The sequence below is a fragment of the Anas acuta genome, chromosome 3 (genome assembly GCF_963932015.1).
Source record: "Anas acuta chromosome 3, bAnaAcu1.1, whole genome shotgun sequence".
NCBI lineage: Eukaryota > Metazoa > Chordata > Aves > Anseriformes > Anatidae > Anas > Anas acuta.
Genome location: NC_088981.1, coordinates 13,335,650 through 13,352,647, shown reverse-complemented (window position 1 = coordinate 13,352,647; position 16,998 = coordinate 13,335,650). Strand labels below are relative to the sequence as shown.

Below are 16,998 nucleotides of genomic sequence, written 5' to 3'. Positions count from 1 at the left end.
CTTTGTTTTGAATACCTAATAAAAAGCTCAGAGTAACCAGCACATACACACACCCCATTGGCCTTACTTCAGTGATTGGCATTGTTGCTACCAGGCATTTACTCACAGAAATGTTCATATGCTACCGTGTTGTTTGTTTTCAAGATAGTTGTAGAGGACTTCTTTCTTTCAGTTTTGCCTTTTTTTTTCTTTTGATCCTCTGAAGATATAAAGAAGTTCATTTATTAGTAAGAAGCAGTATCTTTTATTACACTACCTGCAAAAACATGATATACTGCTAGGCTCAGAGTTCCTTTGTTATATCTAATCTTCACTTTTCAGACATGAAGAAAACTGTCCCTTTACTGTAGTCTGTTCAAGAAGCAATAAGATTGTTCTCCTGAGGGCTGAAATTTGTATGTTAGTGAAAATATATCATGCATGTGCAATCTATAAGTGCAGGAAACAGCAGGCAAGTCTCAGGTTATATGCACCCTAATACCTTACTATGACAGGTGCTTGTGCAGTCTTCTTGTTCCCTTCTGGAAGATGGTAGCTCTGTCTCCCATTCCCTCTTGAGCTTGTTCTCTAAGCAAGTGTTCCCTGTATTGGATCCTTCTGTGCAGACCCTGCCCAGATTCTTCTCTTCTCTGGATGCCAGAGAGAAAAGAAGAAAAAAAGTGGAGGTGTTTGTTGAATAAAGCCAATGTATGGAATGCCCCAGATATCTAGAGGCTGCTTAGGCAGGACCATCAGAGTTGAAAGGGTCTGTGTGTGAATTTGTTCTGTACGCTTACTAGGCTGGTCAATGCAAGATGTGATGAACATGGTAAGAAACAGCTGGTAACCAGCAGGGATGCTTACTGACATATTTAGCGTGACTACAGAAGGCTGGAGCAAGCATAGCAAGTGGGCATAGCAAGTAACAATACTTCTATATGAAACGACTGAGGGAGCTCGGTATGATGCAGTATGAAGGCTGCTTATCACTGCATGGGGTGACTTAAATAAAAAAAAAAAAAGGTTACCGTAGCAGGCAACAAAGGAAAAATCATTTCCTGTCATTAAATAAAGATAGTGTGATTGTGGGTGATCACCATTAATGTATCAGACATCCCTGGTTCTCCAGCAGACTGTGATTTCTTTGCTCTTCTGTTCTGAAACACCCTTTAGTTATTTCTAGGCTTAGCGTTTTTTGTAGTTGGATCAACGCTGGACTTGCTTGAGTGGCTGGGGTTTGCTTGTGCTTCCTTTGATGTCTGGATCCATCGGTTGACTCTCTGCACACAGCTTCAAAATGACTTGTATTTTTCCATTTTGTCACAAAACCAACTGCCAATACTCAAAGGAAAAATAACTTGGTGCATAAAGGAAAGCCAAAGGCTGTCCTTTGGTATGCAGAGATGGAGAGACAGTTGATTAGGACCAGCATTTTAATGAGGGTTGTAAACAGTTGCCCAAGGGCTTCACTAATGAAAATACTGAAGGCCTGACTGGCAATGACATATGTTTCCTGCAGCTCCGTCTTGAGCTTCCTCTGGGTTTGTATGAAACTGTGATTAGACAGTATGTGTGTGTGAATGAATCTTCCTCATCTGTGAACATAATCTGGGCCTTTAAGATAAGTGAAAATGCCACTAAATGCAGAACTACCGTGGCTAAGATAATGGGTCGTGTTGTGTGGATTTGGGACCTCTTTCTGGTCTCCCTAAAACTGGTGATCATCCACTGATGTCAGTAGAATACTGACTGAGAGCAAAAGGGTAATCCCTACTCTCATGCTTTCTTTTGTTGCTCCAGTGTATAAGCCACTTCTGGCAAAAAGACAGTGACCTCTCAATTATTACAGAATCACAGCATGGTTGAGGTTGGAATGGACCTCTAGAGGTCATCCAGTCCCTCTGCTCCAGGTTGGGTCAACTAGAGCAGGTTGCTCAGGGCTGTGACCAGTCCAGAATATCTATGAGGATGGAGACTCCACAGGCCTCTGGGAAACCTGTCCCAGTGTTCAGTCCCCTTTATTGGTAAAGAACAAACAAACAAAAGCCTTCTGTTTAAACTGAATTTCCCGTATTCCAATTTCTGTCCATTTCCTCTTGGGCTTTAACTGGGCACCACTAAGAAGAATGTGGATCCATCCTCTTTTTTCCATCATGTATTTATATACATTTATAAGAAGCCTTCTCTTCTGCAGGCTAAATAGGCCCAGTTCTCTCAGCCTCTGCTCCTGTGAGAAATGCTGCAGTCCTTTCATCATCCTTGTGGCCCCTCACTAGACTCTTTCCAGTATGTCCATGTCTCTCTCATACTGGGGAGCCCAGAACTGGACCCAGCACTCCAGGTGTGGTGTCACCGGAGCTGAGCAGAGTGGCCCCAGTATCATCCCCTGGGCTACACCTCTAGTGACTGGCCTCTAGCTGGATTTTGTGCCCCTGAGCACATTTTGAGCCTGTCTGTTCAGACAATTTTCAGTCCAACCCACTGTCCACTTATCTGGCCCATATTTCATCAGTTTGTCTGTGAGCTTGTTATGAGAGACGGTGTCAAAAGCCTTACTGAAGATGAGATAAGCAACATCCTCTCTTCTCCCCCCTCACCCACCAAGCCAGTCAGATAATCACAGAAAGCTATCACGTTCATTAGGCATGACTTTGTCTTCAAATATCCATGCTGATGTCTCACAGTCACCTTCTTCTCCTTAATATGTTTGGAAATTACTTCCAGGAGGACAAACTCCATGACCTTTCCAAGCTGACCAGCGTGTGGTTCCTGAGTTATACTCATCTAGGGCTCAGATGTTTGTTCAAATATCTGAAACTGCTGAGAAAAGGATGCTGTACTGCACGGGTGAGGGAAGGTGGTGCCCTTGTGGGTGTGGGTATCAGGCAGAGCACAGTACGAATGGATGCTGCTGTGGGGAAAGTGAAGTATAGAAAAGGCCTTGAATAGCTTGGGAGAGTTTCTGGCTTGGATTTTCTCATATATTAGATATCTTCTAGTTTCAGATGACAATAAGACAGCTGCAATGGTGTGTAGATTGATGGGAAACCCTGGTATAGAGGGAGAAAAGTTTTGTCACAAAATGGTGTCCAGTTCAAGGCCTTCTGTCTGTGCTCTGCTCGGTGCAGCACTGAGCACACGGCAACCTAACAGAGCTTTTAGGATTTACTTTAATATATGTATTTTCATAATGTAGTAACAGATCTCTGCTTGGGTTTATGCACTAACATGCAGATGAAGCTGTAGAAATAGCTAAAAATGTGAAAAAGAAAAAATAATAATCTTGAACCAGCACTTCTGTTCACGTATTAATCCTGGTGTAGGGTTTCTGTTACTGTTGCAAAGCAGTTACATCCACACCTAGCAATATCATTTAAAATTTGATAAGTTCTTAAATATGCTGAATAAATTCACTGACACATGACAGAGACAGCAACTTACTTCTGCCTTCTTCATTGGGAAGAAATACAGTCATTCACGCATTTATAAATTTTAGCCATTACTTCTGTCTATAGGGCTGCACACGAGTACTTGTGGACTCCGAGTCTCTTTTGCTGCTAGTACAATTGGCATTATACAAAATGTTTTGAGACTTGCCTGCCTAAATGATATGCTATCTAAAAACCACAAAAAAGGTGAAACAGTGCTGGGAGGTCATATTAACTCTTCCTTACCTATTCTTGGATATGTTCTGCAGAGTTCATAAAGCACTTTGCTTACACTGTGTCTTGCAGTCCCATCTCCCAGGATTTCGTCCTTTAATAAAGGTCTCAAAGTAAGGGCCACTGGTACATTTCCTCACCAATGTAGCCATGTTGTTAGAATCATTCTTTAAAAAAAATCCCCCTTGGTTCTGTTAGGCCTCTTTTTTCCTTCCGCCAGCCTCCCACAGCCAGGAGAGTACCACACCTGAACTTATTTAAAATTGTCCATGTCTTAACCCTGGGAAGTCAGCAGTTGTGAAGATTAGGAACTATTCTCAGCCATAACCCACCACTGGTGTCTGCCGAGAGATCACACAAGCATGCTCAACATGAAGACCCATGTTGGTAACACCATGAGTAAGACAGGAGGCAGTCAGAAGCACATTGCACAAGCTGCCTGGGCCAGCTTCAACCAGGAGTCCAACTTTACCTATGATCACCCAGTTTGTTCTGTGAAAAGCTGTGCTGAGACCCTCAGTGAGCCAAGAAGAAAATCCCTGTTTTGGTATTGAGCCCATGTGATCTCCCAAGTGCCCCCGTGCTCCTGAACCCCATCACTGCCTCATTTGAGGGATGCTGCAGTCACCACGTTGCATGGTATCTTTGGGGGCAGAGCAGGTAGGCCAGGGGAAGAAGGCAGCGGGGGAAATGAGGTACAAAAAGGTGTTGGGCTTCTTAGTTTCCTTTCCCTTCTACAGCAATGATATCAGGAAAAGGTTCTTTACTGAGAAGGTGGTTGGGCACTGGGACAAGCTCCCCAGAGCAGTGGTCACAGCACCGAGCTGCCAGAGTTCAAGAAGCGTTTGGACAATGCTCTCAAACACATGGTCTGATTTTTTTGGGGTGGTTCTTTGGGAACCAAGAATTTGGACTTGATGATCCATTCCAACTCGGGATATTCTTTAATTCTACAATAATGTCTGTGGGCTACTCTGAAGCGGACCCGAGGGACCATTTCGCAGTGGTGAGCAACGGGCATTCACATAAAAGGGGGCAGACTCCCATTGCCCCTCATTCAGAGTTGCATTAAAGGGTAAAGAAGTTTGGCAGAACCTAAACCCCCTTGGGTTCCAGCTTGTCGTCAGATACCAGGTTGCGGCTGGTCTTAGGTTCTGAGTAATGCCCATTTCCGCGCTAAAGTCCAGTCACATTCAATATATTGAATTACTACGATCACGGATACACAAATAGTTCAATACACCTTCAGTCTAGTAGATTAATGACTGGTGCAGTTTGTTAAAGCGACAGAAGTACAGGTTCCTTTGGATTGACGGCGATAAATACACTGCAAAGAATGTGCAAATACCAAGAATATGACTAAGCACTTGGTATATCTGAGGGTTTGGATCTCACCCAATAGGTGCCACTATGGGAGGAAGAGAGATTCAGCCCATGGACTGATCCTAGAAGTCTTCAATGTCCTCCTGAGTTGTCTGTGATGGTATCTTCCCTAACATTTTTCCTCTCTTGAGCTATTTGTCGCGTTAAAGGGGTGTAGCTGATTAACCGTTACGGGCCCGGTTGGATTCAGAGTACTGAACCAGTCGGACATTCACCAAAACTGGGGGTCTGTTCGGACATTCACCAAAAACGTAATAACCACCTGGGGGTCCGCTCAGACATTCACCAAAAACGTATTAACCACCTGGGGGTCCGTTCAGACATTCACCAACAATGCATTAACCGTCTGGGGGTCTGGTTAGATTCAGAACACTGAACTATCACGGATAACCACCCTCACCCTAGTTGCATTAATGAGAGCTATCACAATGCAATCAAGTATGGTTTATTACAACAACAGATAATCAGGTTCTTTTGGATTGCCGGTGATAGTGACTATCTGCAAAAGCAAGCTAGTATGCATGAAATACACAGGTGTTACAGGGGTTCTAGGTGCGGGTTCTAGGTGCGGGTTCTAGGTGCGGGTTCTAGGTGCGGGTTCTAGGTGCGGGTTCTAGGTGCGGGTTCTAGGTGCGGGTTCTAGGTGCGGGTTCTAGGTTGGGTTCTAGGTGCGGGTTCTAGGTGCGGGTTCTAGGTTGGGTTCTAGGTGCGGGTTCTAGGTGCGGGTTCTAGGTGCGGGTTCTAGGTGCGGGTTCTAGGTGCGGGTTCTAGGTTGGGTTCTAGGTGCGGGTTCTAGGTGCGGGTTCTAGGTGTGGGTTCTAGGTGCGGGTTCTAGGTGTTCTAGGTGTTACAGGTGTTCTAGGTGCGCAGCCTAGAAATAAACGCGTTAAAAGGATCAAAGACTCTATAGAGATTTATAAGCAAATATTCAGATCTCACCCAAAGGCGTCCCAATGGGGGGGGAAGAGAGGCTCAGCCCGTCGACTGATCCCAGGAGTCAGGAGGTCCTAAGGATGTTGTATGTCCTTGGGATGGTATCTCCCCTGACGATGGTATCTTCCCTAACATCCCCTCTCTCTTGGGCCAATTTATATTATTTTCTGTCTTTTAGGTGGAGCTTGAGTGGCTCTAGTCAAGCATATCTTAGTTATGATTGGTGTAAAGTTTTCCCGTTTCCGTTTAAAGTAATAGGCTCCGAGAAATTCAGAGCGCATGCTCAGTGAGGGGTGGTCGCACCTTGGAGGCGGGTAGCTTTTGGGATGGAGGTGTGTTTTGGTATTATAATGATATTATAATGAGCAAAAAGTACACTAGGGTACAGCATTTGTCAAAACATGACAGGTCTTTGGCTTAGGGCGGCAAAAAGTGCAGCTTTGTGCACAAGAACAATCGAGGCCCCACCTGATTACAGAGCCTAGCCGTGGTGTCTCCACTCCACTCCACGCTCCGTGGTGTTCCTTAGAGCTAGCACACCAAGTTTCCCCAGCGCGATAGCATCTAAGGTTGGGAGCCTAGGGAATGCTCAGGTAATGCAGTTATGCCCTACCCTGAAAGCCTCTTCAATGCTGTACCTTTTCCTTAAAAGTGTGAATGTTAGTTTTATTTTCCTAGTTACTTCAGGCATTTACACCACACCATTTTATCCTATTTTCTTAGTTTTAAGTGGAGATTGAGTGACTCTAGTCATGCATACCTTCATTACAATTGGTATGAAATTTTCTCACTTCTGTTTTAAGGGAATAGGCTCAGAGGAATTCAGAACACATGTTCAGTGAGCGGTGGTTGCACCACAGAGGTGGGTAGCCTTTGGGATGGAGGTGTTTTTTAACATGATAATGAGCAAAATTCACCCAGAAGATGTGATTTTGTTATCAGGTTGGCTCAGGGCTGGCCATGCAGTCTTTCAGTTCCATAGTACCATCAGGTTCCCCATCCCTACAGTGGTACCACATAGCCTGGCTGTGGTGTCTTCACTCCTCTCCACCTTCCGTGCTATTTCTCTTAGAGTCATCACACCAGGCTCCCGTGGTGTTGCCAATATCTAAGGTTGCAGTTTATGTTGCCAAGGGAACTATCATGGAACAGATTCCTTGCATATCTGCCACATCTCACTCTGGGATTTTCCTCAGCGCTGAACCTTCTCATAAGCTGTGGACGTAGGTTTAGTCTCAATAAACCACCTCCAGCAACTATTCCACACTCAGTTTAATTCCCCACGAGCTGCACTTGCTGCCCGTTGTAGATGATGTGGTTCTTTGACATTTACCTCCTCCAGCTTCCCTCCACAAGAGAAGAGCTTGTGAGCTGATGGAGAATAATGTATGTAGAGCTGTTCTCTTACACTGTTTAGGTTTTGGATTTCTGTCCTTTCATGTGTTAGGAATAAAGGATACTATGAGAGAATCAATGCTCATGTATGCTCATTGTACTTATGCAGGTCACAAAAATCAAAACCTTAAGCTCAACTCCTAATCACATTTCATATATTTTTTTAAACACATTGAGCTCTGTCAGCACCACATTTCTCTGGGACTTCACATGAGAGGTATCATCCTGCTCCTGTCCAAAGAGAGCGAGACAGGCGTGATGGTGTGATCCAGCCGGATTGCTGCCAAGGGCAAAGGAATAAAGGAGGACAGCATCTCCAGCTTTGACTGTGTAATTCAAGCATTAGAACCATCAGTTAATGAAAGTGGCATGTCTGTAACCTCAGCTTCAGCCAGGAGGCAGCGATACCTGAGTATGCTTGCTGGTAGGGCATTGAAATTTGCCCCTTAATGGTCTTGGCAAGGTCCTTGGTCCTGTGCCAGCTATCTCGATAGTTGGAGTGATTTTTTTTTAATTATTTTTTTCTTAAAGAAGAGAAGACTTTGCCATGTTGGTATGATATCTACAATGGAAATCACACAACATGCTGAGCCCAAATATGGAGCAAAGAGTAATTATAACAATTTCAGCGTGCTTATTTGTGCAGCCTACAGACAGTATACCCAAAACTGAATTCCTATACCGTCTACGCAAAGAAGAGATGGTTGTCTTTAAGAGAAATTAGAGTTGCTGTCTAGAATTTCTTTGTTTCAGATACTCTGAACGACAGCATTACATTATTATTATCTGACAATCTGATCTGTGCAGTGACATACAGTACATTGAGGACTGTGAATAATTGCTTTTCACATTTAATGCCCACCACAAGCTGAGTAGTTTGCAGATTCTTATGAAGATAACATGCCTGCCTCAAAGCACTGCAAAAATACTGAAGGTGATAGAAAAGAGACGAGACTGGATGAAGTTCAGCTCGTTTCCTTGTATGACTTACAAGGGCAACATCTCTAGTAAACTAAGGAGAATAATGTTGGCTTACAAAAATGCAGTATTGCCTTTTCGCATTTCCCAGTTATACTTTGAAATACTGCAGAGACATCTTGAAAAGAAATGCAGCACAAGGAAGGGAATGGATTTAAAAGGAAACATGTAATTCCAGGAAAAATGGCCTGTTTGGAAATGGAGGTTTGCAAATGCCTGTGAAAGCACTAGTTTCATAGCATGGGTAGAAAGGGGAGGAAGAGTTTAGCATTTTCAGGGTGAAGAGTCTGAAACCATCCCCATGCTGCCTCTCTTCTACTCAGTGCGTAGAGGGGAAGTAGGGACTGCAATCTCATCATGACACAAGCTCAGACATTGTCCTCTGTGATTATACCTTCCTCCCTTCCCTGGCTGCTCCAGGATCACAGAAGCAGAAAAGGGACCTAAGAGTACATCTTCTCCTCATTCCCTCCTGTGTTTTGAATTTCTCAGTGAAGGATAATTACACACTGCCTGCCTTTCCAGCAGCTGCTTTCCTCCACTCACCAAAACTGGAAGCATTAACACTTCCCTTGCAGGTACCGAATAAAGAAGTGTATCAGGAAGTCAGCAATGTAAGCATGAAAAAAGGGAAGTCCACTAACAGCCCCAAAAGTTGCCTTTGCAAATAGTCGGAGCAAGTTTTAATAAGATTCATTGAAAGAGTCCTTGAGAATCCCTCACTATTCAGTACGTATAATTATTTTAGCACCAGGTGTTTCACCTTTTCTCTTGTAGACACGGTTTCCAAGTGCGTTCAGAGTTTGACTGTTACCTGTATGCAATATGTATGAGTAGCCTAATGACATGTCAAGATAAGTGATGCTAGAGAAGTGAGGCCTGTGTCCTGAAGAGACACTTCTCCATAGCTAGAGGAGGGGACTGACATAGCAGAGCCTGACACTCCTGGTGTTGCTCGTGTTCGCATGTGGCTGGGGAGAGTATGCCAGGCCCCCCGTAACTGCAGGCTCCCGTGGTGCTCCTAGGACCCCTGGGAATTTATAAACACAGAGTGTAGAGCAATTTATAAAGACAGAGTGTAGACCAAAAGCATTTCTCATCCGCCGGCGAAGATGTCTGCAGCATGCGCATCACAAACCAGGGGCGAGTCAAGTCTTTGCCTGACACCTTTTCCTCCACTCTTCTTGGTCTTTTTCAGTTGGAGGAGGACAGGCCTTCTCAGCACTCCCTCCCGAGGTACAGCCCCCTGAGAAGACTGGCGTCCTCCGTTTTCTCCTCCTCAACCCTGGAGACAGAACACTACCCTCACGTTGGTGGCACTTTCATACAGCGCAGCCGTTCGGCGGAGAGCAGCCCCGTGCGCATGCCCCACCGCAGGCACATGCCCCCCACGGCAGGAAACCACAGACTCATGCCTTCCGTCCTCCGCATTTCCAGGTCCCAGCTCCAGCAGGTGTGGGCCCGCTTCACACACAAAACATAGCCTGTTCAGGGAAGCAGCAGCCTCCATAATGCAATAATAGAGCCCACCTGCCCACAATGTGTCACCACTTAATGCAATATTGAATCCCAGACAACACTGGCCTAAGGTACTGTAACTTCCAAAGCCCCCGCAACCAGACCCCGTACAGACTGAAAACATCTGCCTTTCTAAACCTCCCAGCAACCTGGGCAAGGGGCTGCAGCACGGCCGAAGATGAGAATGCACATGGTGAACGTGTAACGTGTTACAGAGGTGGATGCCAGGGCTCATCTCAGAGACTCGCTTGTGTGTCCTGCAGCCTTGGGGTAGGAAGTGCAGGGCTGCCTCACTGAACACGTGCAATCAAGCCACAAACATCGTCAAATTATGACTGGAGTGAAGAGACCGTGGAGGTATCGGCAAGCGTTACCTTCCCCACGCAAATCAGTTCAAGCATCTTTGTTGGTATCTTACACCAGGCCACATCTCTAGGCGGTTTTACTCCATCTAGGCCTAGGCTGACTCCCACTAGAAGCTCACCTGAGGCAGGACCTCAGGATTTGTCCCTCTTGTGGAGTTACGATCATGTATCTCTTTGTTGCTTTGGAAATCCCCGTGCTTTTCTCGTGGTTTTGTTTCCATACAGTGACCACATTGTTCTGTCTCTCTGGCTTTGCCTCTGTTACCTGACGGTGGGCCTGTTTGTCTGCTCTCCACTCCTAAGCTGCTCCAAACATCCCTGCCTTCTGCCCAGAGGCACCGACTGTCAAGAGTTGGATAGCAAGAATTTTCTTACTGATCCAGCTGTATATTGTGCTATTTCTAAATTCCAAAAATTTTAGGCACCTGCAGCTTTTCAATGGCAGAGCAGCCTTGCTTCTTGGCCTTGCTTGGAAATGCCTGTGATAATAGATCTCACTTTAGAAATAAACTGGCCTCGGTGGTGGTATACAGAGCCCCTAGAGCCCTTGTCTAAAACTTGAATCTCAGAGGCAAAGGGAGGTCAAATTTATTTAAAATTGTCATAAATACCCTTATTTCCCAAGTTTGCAGGGATATATTGTCCTTCTCAGTATGGCTGCAGTGTGAAATACCAAACTGTATGAAGACCTGTAGTTAAGTGAATGTTGTAACTGTTTTTTTTTATTGAACTGAGCCTTTGGTCTGGGCTTCTGGGAGAAGAGGCAGTATGGATGTTAAGCTTAAAGGAGGGGGGGTCACTGGTGGTGCTTGGGGCTTCAGGAAAGTGTGAGTCCAAAGGAAAATATGTAAGCCCAGGTTGCAAGTATGTGGAAGTCTCAGACAGCTATGAAAATGGTGTGTGATAGGTATGGCTGTTGAGAGGAAGCTAATGACTTGTGACACAAATCTCTTGCTGTGTAGGTAGGATGTTTCCAGTTGAGTTAGAGTGAATGCTTCCTTTCAAACACCGATTTCTGTAGATTTATCTGCCCTGCCTGAAGTTCCCTTATTATCAGATTCACCCTTGCATAAGCAAGCTTAAAATAGCAACCTTTGACAGGGTGAAATGGTTCTTTCAGAGCTCATACTGGCCCCGTGGTTCAGCATGCCACTGCACCTGCTAAGGCAGGCTGTGTGTTGCCTCCTGCCTGCCCACAGAGCATCCCAGTGAGTGTGGAGATGGAGGTGGAGGAGGCAACACACGCTGCTTGAGAAGATTTGCGTAGGTACAGCCAATCTCTTCCCACAGTCATTTTTGAGTCAGTGGCATTAATTTATTTTGATTTGCACCGAGAATGTCAGTGAACAGGACACTTTACTGCCCAGTAAAAAAAAAAAAAAAATTATCTGCAATTTGCTTACCAGTTTTATTTTTACAAAAGAGCACCAGGCATCTCCAGAGATGCATAGGCTGGAGTAAGGAGTAGCCTAATACTAGCTAGCAGTTCTTTTCTCATGAAGGGTAGAAACCAGAAAGAGCAAGGCTTTGCTTTTCTCAAAGTGACATGAGAGATGACGATTCCCTAAAGTAAACTCTGTTCTGATTTTGTTTTTTTTTTTTTCCACGTTCAATAGAGTTGACTTTACTGGAACAGCAGGTTCCAGAGAAAAATAGAGTTTATGAAAGAAAGAGATTTAAAATCAGTAGCTCTTAATAATTTTTTGTTTATAGTTTCCAAAACACTGATGTTCACTTTTCAAGGCCAATTTTAGGAACAAAGGTTTGTATAAATAAAACAAACTTGAGTTTTGCAAGTGAAAAAAGGGGGTAAACAAGATCACTATAATTTATAAACTCTATTTTTAAATAAACTCTAACCTGCCACTTTCAGAAAAAAGAAAAAAAAAACTACTAGTCATTAAGTAGCTTTGTACATAAAAGTTTAGAGGGCAGTAATCTATCTAATGCTATTCATCATGGCTATATATAGAACTATTCTGATAAGTTCAAAAGTCCGATTGATATAGTTGATTTATACAGACCTCAGTAAGACTTTTCTAATTAAAATCTTTAATAAATTTTAAACCAACTAACCAAACAAAAAAATATGTACATACTGGTATCTCTTACAAGCAAGGATGTTTCTCATTAGGATTTCTGATTTTCCGACCTTAGCTCAGCACTGTTCCATGCCTTTAGTGGCTGCCAAGAAGAAAAAAGAAAATCATGGGAGAGAAGGTTTGCAGTGAGAGGAAGATGGGTGGCTTGGTAAAAGTATGCTAGCAGGCCAGCTCTGCAGAAGGATCTGGATTGCCTGATAAGCTGCTTGCATTCAGACTCATTACTGCATCCACCCAGGAACAAGGCTGTGTTTCAGAGTATGAAGAATATAGGTCACAGGCACAGAGTGGGTGAAACCGTGCCCTCGGAGGTGCTGTCTCCCAAAGTGACATGGGATTTGGCAGAAATAATTAGCTCCATGTGAGTTCTCATTATGCTATTATGGGAGGTGGGGAGAGGGAGCACTTCTTTGATGTATCAGCAGGAAAATTAAGGTATGAGAAGAGGGGAGATCTTCTGTACTGGTGAGATCAATACCAGGCATTGAATCCAAGTCTTGTATGGAAATTTTTTAATAAGATTTTCAAAACCTGAGAAGAGAGAAGTAATACAAGAGTTATTTGATTCTGTAAAGTCTGTCTTTTAGAATGAGCTTGAAGAAATGCAGTCTGACATTAAAGACAAAACTAAAAAGTGACATGATCACTGTTAGGAGTACCTGCCTGAAGAGAGAAAGATGGGTTTTAATCTGCCAGGCAAAGGTGTGGGTCTGGAAGATAAAATAACAAAAGTCAGTCTAGAAGTAAGATGTTGATTTTAAAGGCATGGGTTGGTGACACACTCTAAAAATACACTGAATTCTTCCCTGTTCAGAGTCTCTAAGATGGAAGTTTTATATCTAAATCAGTCCTGTTAAACCATCAAATTTGAGCTGTGTACTAGAATCATTGGACAGGTTGCTGTGGCCTGGGTTTTATGGGGAGTTTTATTTCATGCGCGGATTGCTCCATATGGCTTTTAAAATTTAATTCTGAACAAATTAACTGGTGCTAAAGAGTAAAATCTTGATGTTGCAGTAGCATGAAAAGAGTATTAAAATAGTCAATTTGCATATTTTTTTAACAACTTCATCTAATGCTGTAATAATTTCTGTGGAATCCACATATTATCGAGGAACACTTGGCAAATTAAAGAAATGTGAAAATAGATCTCTTTTTATATTTATGGAAATGTAATAAATTAATACTGAAATACTGAAGAATGTTACAGTGCAGTTCTGAAAACCCTTTTCAGATTACATTTATATTGCAATTATTGTATTACATTTGTAATGATTGCAGTTATAAATGTAAATACATCCAAAATTGAGTTGTCAAAACAAAAGAAAAACAACCAACAACTGGAAAGCTCAAAGGAAGTGGCAAGCAGCCATTTTCCATTGCAGTCTGTATTTTTGTGGCCAAGTAAAGGGAACAGAAGTGCCAATTCCCTAAGAAGTACCCTCCTATCCCCACTTCATCCCATTTATCCCTTTTAGTTGTTTCCCCTGTGCCAGTGCTGGTGTTCACGTGGCTGCAAGGACTTACACAGTGAGAAGGAAAGTTGTGGTTTCTTTTAGCTTGATTAATTTCATGTTTGGGTTCACTGTCCATTTGCACAACAGAGCTCTGGCAGAGGGAGCAGAGAAAAAAAAAATGATGGTGGGCAGCCAATACCAAAACATGTTTATTGGACTAGAGGCTGAAAAGCTTTTTCCCATTGTTAGTTTTCCTTTTACTTTTGTTCATCTGAAGGGCCCAAAAACAGGGCTTGCTTCCTGAAAGAGATGTCCTTGTTTTTTACTTCCAATTGTACATAGCACTTGTTCTCCTCAGAATCCAAAACGAGGATTGAAGTGAGCATTTGCCATTTCTTTGTGATGCAGCATTCACTAGCATCAGGACAGGTAGCTGTCATTAGGATCTCATGCTCTACTTCAGTGAGCAAATGCACATCAATTTTATCTACTTGAAAAATCCATCTTTTTCTAACTTGGTCCCTTGGCTCCTTTCACTTTCTTTCAATGCAGAATGGGAGATGTTTCCAATTTATCACTCTCTTCCCAGCCTGCTTCCCACAGGAAGGAGCTAATGAGATGTCATATATTTGTTGAAATGTTACTATATATGCTTGAGTTAAGCTAGGAAAAATTGGCAGTGGAGCTGCTAGGTGGTACCTGCAGCGGTCTCATTCCTCCCTTGGCTGGTCCCTCAGTCTTGGATGAATTACTGCTCTGCACTCCTCCTGGCAGAGCAAAAGTGCAGGTAAAGAGCTGCTGGAGAAAGTATTTTTTGTCCTGCAGCTCACCCCCCTGCCATGCCAGGCTGCGCAGTAATGTGTTTGAGAAGTTTATCTTTGGTGGTATTTATATGACAAGGAATTGAATGAATGCCAGTGGTTGGATTTAAAATATATATATATATACATGCGTATATATATATATATGTATATATAGTGTATATATATAGTGTATGTATATATATATATATATATAAGCCTTCTATGATACTGCAGGATCACTTTTGCCAACAGAGCTATGCTAGCGATGGGGTGAAGAGCTTTAATTCTTGACTGACCGGCCACAACCCTTAGAGCGAATGCACTTACGCCACCACAAATTCACTTTCAATGGAAAATGTTTTGGTGGGAGTGGGTTGACTGACAATAAGCTGTACTAACAAAGGTGCAATTTTGCACCTAATGCAGTGTGCCTTTGTTAGGAGGATCCTGTTAATATACCCATGTCGACAAAGTCCCTGGTGTGACCCTGACTTTGTCCACCATTTGTATGTGTTTTTTTGTGTTTGTTTTTTTGTTGCCAGTGTTGAGGGGACAAGTAAGTGGAAGAGTTACGCTGCATCACCTCTTTCACTGTTTGAAGTCCCTTTTGTTACAGTAATGATAGAAAGTAAGATAGGAATATCCTGTAAGACAGCCATATGGGTGATGTGATCCCATCCCTGTGCTACCTCTTCATGAAGAAAAGTATCTCTTGCTCTTCCACTATTTCTCTTTGTTGTGGGTCTGAACCTGGCCATTGTGGTGGTCAAGGCTGCTGCAAGATTATTGCTTTGCAAGTGACAGACTGGTCCAAAAGTATTTGTTGGGCTAAGCATCCTTGTGGTCCCTAGGGACCACATTCAGGACTGATGCTTTCCTTTCCGCATCTCAGATGTTGACTCCAAGGGAAGGTCTTTCCTTCAGCTCTTTTCTTTTAGTTAAGTTAGTTTATTTATTTAGTTAGTAAATCAACCCATCTCCCACCTCCTGTGTCCAAATGACTTTTGAGAAGAGTTTAGGAAGCTGTCAGTTACTAGGTACTCATCTGAGCTGGGATGGGTGTTGGTAGTTGCCACCTCCCTAGCCTGGAATGAAGAAGCTGTACTTGGGCAGCTGGCCTCCAGACTGGATGGAGATAAGGTTGCCAACCCTAGGATCTTCTCTGGGATCCCTTCCATTGCTCCATCAGCATCAGATGTTGCTGCTGAGGTGCCACCAAATTCATGTTCAACTCTGAATCTGGATGCAAGAAAACCAGCGTTCAGCGGTAGGCTCGAGATCTTGGTGGGTTTCATGCACAGTGTACACACAGTGACAGGAAGAACATCTTCATTTTTACCTCACCTTTTAAGAAACTTTCATGGATCCAGTTGCCTCTTTGTTATCCATTGCCTGTCCTATTTCTTCCCCATTGGAAAAACTTCTTTTTACTCCCCAGTTTCCAGTGTGTCCCCCACTCCACACATTCGCCAGACCCCTGGCACATGTTGGTGCTTGGGGCAGTCTCAGCTCTACCTGGAGTCTGTGTGAAGAACAGTGAACTTACTGGTTGAAGGCAGCTTGATTTCAGAGATAATACAAAATACCCTCCAATTTCAGGACAGAACTTAACAAGTTTCAAATCCTGGAATCCTTGGGATTTAGCAAACTCCCCCAAATTATTATGTACACGAACAGCTAAATTTAGGAAGCTGGCAATACACTTTCTTTTAAGACACAGCTACCATCTGTGATTACAAACCATATAAATAGCTGGTGAAGCACCAGTTTTATTGTTGTTGGCATGTCTCTAGGTTTTATTTAAATAGGTGCCTGGGTCTCTATGAGTGAGAAAATTTCTCAGCTCCAGTTGCAAATTCTTCAAAGTACGAGCTCTTCCAACTGGATGTTTTCTGGGCTGATGAAACTGTCTGTCCCCACTCCCCAGCCTGGGACTGGAGCAGTGATCCAAATAAAAATAGAAATATATAGAATATTGCAAGCAGCCAGGACAGGAGAATCTAAAGTGCAATAGAGCTGACACTCGGTTTATTAATTTTGGGCTTCAGCTCACTGGTGTTTCCTCTCATTGCTTATCTCATCTGGAAGTATCACAGGCGTGGTGGATTTTCCACTTGAGGATTGGTATTCCTCAGTTTGGCTTATCTAGTGACATTTCTTCCCTTATCTAGGCTGTGCCAGTGGTATTAGGCCATCAAAGCATTTATCCGTTTGTTTTAAACAAGCTCCGTGTTTCTTCTGTGATCCTGTGTGGCATCTAGCTCTCCCCAATAGCTTCTGCGTCTGTCAGACTTGAGTGTTAGATGAGAAGGCAGAGTGCCTTCAAGAACCTGTCAACAACCTTTCGTCCTTTTTGAGCTGAAAAACTTCAGTCTTAGATCTATTTTTTGCATGTAGGTCTTCTGGAAAGAGTCATGCTGTTT

The 16,998-nt window shown here is 43.4% G+C and overlaps 1 protein-coding gene across 9 annotated transcripts in view; it reads left to right on the top strand.

Annotated features, from left to right (window-relative positions):
• TTBK1 (tau tubulin kinase 1) overlaps window positions 1–16,998 on the top strand; it is a 104,491-nt gene that overhangs the window by 68,918 nt on the left and 18,575 nt on the right. The gene's annotated exons all lie outside the window — the stretch shown is intronic.